Raw genomic sequence first — 6,943 nt, forward strand, 5'->3', positions numbered from 1 at the left:
TCCAGTATGGCATTTTATTGATGAATTCTAAGAAATGTATTCCATCTTCCTTTGATAAGTATCCACTGAAGTAAGCAAAATTATGATGCAAACAATGCATAACTAAAAATGAGCAACATAAAAGAAAAATATAATAGAATAGCTATATATATGCAATGGATACAGTGGAATTCAAATAAAATAGGAAACATGCATTCAAGCAACAGGTTGAAACTATGCAGAAAACTTTTCTGAAGTTCAGCAGAAACAAACTAGCTTAGTTGGACTTAATAAAAGGGACTGATTTTGTCATATTTTAATTTGTCAGAGAAGTGTGAATGAATAGGGCTAAGAAGGTATTATACTGAATTTGAATTTCAGTGCTTGTAAATAACTCTCAAGTGTGTATGTATATGTGTGTGTGTGTGTGTGTGTGTGTGTGTGTGTGTGTGTGTGTGTGTGTGTGTGTGTGTGTGTGTGTGTTTTGAATTCAAACAAAGGTAAACCCTATTTTTGACATAAAAAAGCCTGTTTTGGGCCAGAAAATCTAATTACATTTGTCATATACTGTTAAAATGAGGATTTGCAATCAGTTATGGGTGAAAATACTGAATGCTGGTATAGTTTAGAGCCTGCCTTCAGTAGATGAAATGTTGCCATTTCATGATAGTAATATAGTTATTTATTTATTTATTTTTAGCCAGCGTCACTGACTTCAGGCCATTTCTGCCCCTATATCCTTGCAAGTTCCTGTCATTGCAGCTCCCAGTGTGTCCCACATCAGGAGGGTCGCCCTACCAGATGAGCACCTGAACTAGTTCTTCTTCTCCAAGCATAGGCTAATGGGTGTGAGGTATGCCAGGCAGGTTCAGTGAAGCAAGATAGGTAAGAGCATCATAGAGTGGATTGTAGTGTTTTTTCTGTGTCCTAAGTCCCATCTCCTACATGCCATGTCAACAACATTGTGAGGTCAGGCGAGGTGTAGCTTAATCATGTGTTCTGAGCCTGGACCCATAGGAGAAACCATGCATGTTCTGTCAGCCTGGACCCATAGGAGAAGCCATTCATGTTCTGTCAGCCTGGAACCATAGGAGAAGCCATGCATGTTCAGTTCTCCCACTCCTGCATTGTCGTCTCTGAACTCCAGCTTCCATCTGAGCCCCAGCACAGATATTTCCTGGATGGTCTTTCCCTGTTTAGGATAGGCATGCCCATCCTTCCTTTGACCACCATCAGATGCCCGAGCTGCTATTTTAACTTGGGTCACCTAGGTCTTAGTTATGGCTTTATCCTAAAACCAGGCTGGCTATTACAACAGAAATTTGCAGTCTATGGCCAATGCCTCAGCATAGTCATTTTACAGAACAGCATTAAAAATGGAATCCATGGATATTTACAACTTTCATACTACAGCTGTCAAATACAGGCCACGGTGGTGGTGCAGCAGTAGCATTGTTGCCTTACAGTAAGACGCTGTCCGGTTCGATTCTCAGCTAGAGCGTCTTCTGCTTGGAGACATGTGTGAATGGGCGTACCTTTGTTGAAGGTTGTGCATCAGGGCTGGTAACTCGGCATGTAAAAATCAACTACCAATCATTAGCGGACCAGAGTTCTGCTGTGGCGACCTCTAATCGGGAAAAGCCAAAAGACTCAAACAAAATACTACAGCTGTCAAATAGTGTTTTATGATGTTACAACATAAGTACAGGCAGTGACACTTTGAAATATGGTCAATAAATACAAACCAAATTTTTTCAGAGGTTTTTCCAAGGCAAAAAAGCATAATTTGTCCTTGAAAATGCAAATGGCTATTATTGCAATCATGACGAGCTATAAAAGTATTACTGTATCATAGATTTGGGGAGCACAGGACTGCGGTGGTGGTGCTGCGGTAGCGTTGTCACCTCACAGTTAGACGTTGCCCGTTCGATTCTCAGTTAGAGCGTCTTCTGTGTGGCGACATGCGTGAATGGGCGTTCCTTCATTGAAGGCTGTATGTTAGGCCTGGCAAGCCAGCACATAAAACTCTACTGCCAATCATTAGTGGACCGGAGTTCCGCTGTGGCGACCCCTAACCAGGAAAAGCCAAAAGACACAGATTTGGGGAGCACAGATTGAAAAGTGCATAAATTACAAGGCTGGAGCCACCAGGTTAGACATAGCATCATAATTCTAGCAGTTTTAAATAGTTTCATCCAAGAACTTCAAAAGAGTATCTGCCCATCTACCTGTCTATCAGTTGCTCACATATGTTGTGTATAGGGAATTGGAAAATAAGCAGTTCACTATAGAAAACACAGTAAAGCAAATCCATGCATACTGACAGTATTTATCTTAGGAGTCTATAGTTATTTGCGGAGGGGTTACTGAAATGATCAGTTTAGACTTATAAATATACATAACAAACACTCAGGCCAGGATAGTTTAATGCTGGTAGAATCCACTTTAGTGACGTCTCCAGGTGTTTCTGCAGTTACCTCCTACTGTGACTCTAGGTGTCAAATATTGCCTGTTCATATCTCTATTAATAATTTCGAAACCATGCTACATACAAGGTATCAGAATATTTCATCTTGAACCATACATGATGGCAAACAATTGTATTGATAAATAACCTCTGTCAATTAGTATTTGTTAGAACTGTAAGATGATACAGGCCACAATGGTGCAGCGGTTAGCATTATCGCCTCACAAGGGGTTCTCCTGTTCGATTCTCGGCTGGAGCACCTTTTGTGTGGAGTCTGCATGTCCTCCCCATGCTCAAATGACATTAAAGACATGCAGGTAGATGCGTGTGTGAATGGGTGTGCCTTCTTTGAAAGTTGAGTGTCGGGCTGGCACCTTGGCACTGTAAAATTCCACTGTTAATTATTAGCGGACCGGAGTTCTGTTGTGGTGACCCCTAACCAGGAAAAGCCGAAAGACATTACTTTTACTAGAACTGTAAGATGATAACTTCATTTTTTAAAGGCTGAAACCACGCCCAGTGGGAGTTAAATGTACACACTCAAAAGAGCTCTGCTGGAGGGAATGAGTTAAAGGGGCAACTTAAATTCTGTCAGCTCAATGTCCTGTTGAAAAAGCAGAATTACATAACTGAACTCTACAAAATATTCATATTCATATACCACTTAGGATTCCTATTCAGGATACAGAATTGCTAATAAGGAAATGGATGAAAGTAGCATAATTCATAGCTAGCTGTGTGGTATACAGGCATAAAACCCTAACTACAATCCAGATTACCTGGAATAGATTAGCAAACTGGACTTTGTAGTGGCTAGAAATAGAGGGTGGGAGTGTGTTTGTATTACCAGGGCACCAGTCTTCAGAACAGAGAGATTCATTCCAATGTCGCACAAAATCCTAACGGTTGCAGAGAATGATACAACAGCTTAGTAGATCAAGATATGTGCCTGGTCATACCATGCAATGCTTTGGTACTATAGCGAAATGTAAAACTGCCTCTTATGATGCTTATGTGTTTGTTTTCATCTTCCACACCTTTCAACATTAGCAGTATAGTAGCCAACATTCTGATCTCTGTTGAAGCACTGAGACTCCCCACTGGGTAATATGTGTTTGAATGAAGAAAAAATGGACTGATAGACTGGGTCTGGCTGGTTCTGATAGGTGTAAACATGGACGGGGGAACAGCAATGAGGAAAGATCTACAAAACTTGGGTTATGCATAATTCATGAATGATCTTGATTCCTGAGTCATTGCTAATAAATGGGCACTATATTTATGCTCATAGCCAATCACAGCACTCCTTACATTTATTTTATTTAACATTTGTTGATCAGGAAAGTCAGACTAGGACAGATCCTATTTTCAGCGGAGGCCTGGGGAGAAACACTCTAGACACATGTCTTTAGAATGTGGGAGAAAACCCATGTGAATGCAGGGAGAACATGAAAACTCAGCACAGAAGATGCCCTAGCCAAGAATCAAACCAGAGAACCTCTTGCTGTGAGGTGACAACATTAACCGCTGCACCACCACATTGCCCATTTCAATGGAGAGAAAGTTAATGCAAGTTTTCTAAATGATAATAGCTGCAAAGTGGATGCTTAAACATTGTTTTAGCAAAGTTTTAGTCTGCCAGAGAACCTTATATAGCAAGAGTTATTAACTTTGAAAGAAAAATACTCTAGTTCCAGAAGCATCAGTGGTAATATTTTATAATATTTCATCACTCCTTTCCCTTATGGTGGACAAAGACTCAAATTCCAGCAGAGATTTATATTACAGAAGACCATAAACGCATCACATTTTGCAACTGCTTTGCTTTTGATGGAGCCTATCAGTTCTACATAGCTTGCTTCATTGAGTGCCATCTGTGTGAAATAATATCCCTGAAACTACTTTCAACATTAACGGAGTTTGCACTTTTTCTCACTATTGTGTGATCACGGAGTTGCTATATCTAAGTTTTGGTGGGACAGTATCCTTCCATATGAGTGGTGAATGGGGCTTTCCACCTAAAAAGAAAAACAAAACAAAACAAAATTATTTTAGATAATTGGAAGTGGCTTGCAACAATGCTACTTTGCATAAATATTTCTCAGTTTGTACACTCATATCAACTGTAATCCATTAAAAGCATTTTTATATATTTAGTTATGTTTTTACATCGAGCTCTTTTACAACATATTAAATAAAAGTACTTTAAAATGTTCTATGTATATACATAAACTTGTTCACACACACACACACACACACACACACACACACACACACACACACATATATATATATATATATATATATATATATATAAATATGCCACACTTGTACGGAAAAACAACTTTGATGAGGAAAACTTGTAATAAATGCACTTATTTATATTACTTCCTGTGTGATCCATAATAACAGAATTAGAATTATTATTTTATGTGGTAGATAAGCAAATGTAGTCATTCCAATGTGAAAATCTGTTTGCAACTCTTTGGGTCCTTCTGGGCACAGTTACTTGACTGTCAGGAAATCTGTTAGTGGAATTATCACTTGATGGTAAAATTTACAATCTTGGGTCAAAATCATTACTACCTCTTTCACAACCACTAGTGCCACAATGGACTTTTACAAATGACTAATGTCTGGTGACAATCTGGCTCCCATTTATTACAGTAATCACTGACCCTTTTAGTTCCATTTTTATTCATAAGGGCTTTGGGCTGAACGATATGTCACACTTGTGATGTTTCTCTCTTCTCAACAGCACAGTCTTTTGTCTGTAAAGTAAGTGTTTCTTGACACCTTTTTACTGGTACCATTATCTCCATCTATCATGTTCTTTTACCTCTGGGTTCTTCTGACTTCATCTTCTCTTTTGCCTCTGGGTCTGGACTCACATGGCATCTTCCTCCTGAAAGTATGTTTGAAGAAGAGGCTGGCTGGCATAACTCCAGTATTAAGATGAGCAGAATTTCTCAAGGCTATCAGCATATCATTCAGCTACAAATTCCAGCATGTACTTCTTGTCTTGTCTAGCCTTACGGTCCTATTTATTCTCTGCATGAAGTATGTTACATGTCCTGCTGATTTAATATCCTCTGGTCATCTGTAATAGGCTGTGCCAAAGATCTAGAGTCATTTCCTTTCTACCTGAATGAAACATATTTCTTCTCATTGCTCACTTTCATCTCTTCTAACTGAACACTGGTCAACAACAGAATGCTTTAGCAGTCTGAGCCTGTCTCTGTGGCATAGAGGGATGGAGCTGTAACTGTGACCTGGACAACTGAGGACTGATTAATGGTCATGGCACAAGAGCCATGCAGGAAGGGTAAGGAGAGAAAAGTGGTGCCTCAAATTCCTGGGGAGTGGGGAGGATTGCCCCCATTTGATAGCATCCAGAGTAGTGCAATTTAACTGAAAGAGAGCAGATAAACCATTACCAGATACTTCAGGGATGAGGGGCAGGACTGCTTGGAGGAAACATTCAACAGCCAGATCATTGCATATTCTCTCCTCACTGCTTTGCCAGATCCATCTGGGAAGGCAGAGTGAAAAACTAGGAAAAACTCAATCCTCCCCTGATAGCTCTCAATTATAGCTGGTCTCAGTCATAAGCAATGACTTGGCCAATTGGCTTGTGGGGGGCTAATGATTAACAGATAGTGGGGGTTGCCCCATGGCAAGAAAATACTTGGGCAGTCTGACTTTATGCTAGTAGGCCAACTAACATGGCATGTTATTGTACTGCTTGGTGAGTATAGACAGCACTTGCCTTCTTGTATAATGCAGAAGTTAAATTGCAAAACAAGAGCAACATTTCATTCTGGATGCTGGACTGATGGTAGAGAGTCATGAACTTACCACTGATTCCTGCAACATGAGATCATCCACTAGACCTAAGAACTGGATGATTGGCTACTGGGGGGAAAAACAAGTAACCAAAGGCCTTCTCATTCTTCTTTTGGGGATGACTGGGATACAACACTGCAGAAGTCAAGGCTAGCAGTGGTTAGTGATCCCTACTTATCAGTTATGTGTGTGTGTGTGGGGGGGTGTCTGTGTTAATATGTGCATGTGTTTGTGGGTAAGTCATAGGTTCATAGGTGTGTACTAGGCTAATGGCCCTGGAGCCTTTACAAGCCTAGCCCATAGGATTACACTGGCACCGTGCCACCCGACCTTAGTTTCCAGTGCCTCTGTCAAGTAGAGACACTGGAGTGATCCCAGGGTGAATTTTCTATTTCCCATCCACTCATCAAGATTTCTCTTGACGAAGGAAGTGAGGTCCTCTGCTTGACATGTATGGGAAGTCTATTCCATAGCATGGGCAGTCCCTGTGTTATGAACCCGTCCCTCCAGCATGTTCTGTTGATTGTGGTAATGAGGTTGAGGTCTCTGGAGTGTGTGGTGTGGAGGGATTGAGAGTTCTTTAGATGTAGCATTTCTAACAGAACTGGGTCAGACATGGCTTTGTAAGTCAAGCAGAGATCACCTCTAAGT

Source organism: Protopterus annectens, chromosome 6.part0 (assembly GCF_019279795.1).
Source record: "Protopterus annectens isolate FY-2018-M chromosome 6.part0, PAN1.0, whole genome shotgun sequence".
Lineage (NCBI taxonomy): Eukaryota > Metazoa > Chordata > Ceratodontiformes > Protopteridae > Protopterus > Protopterus annectens.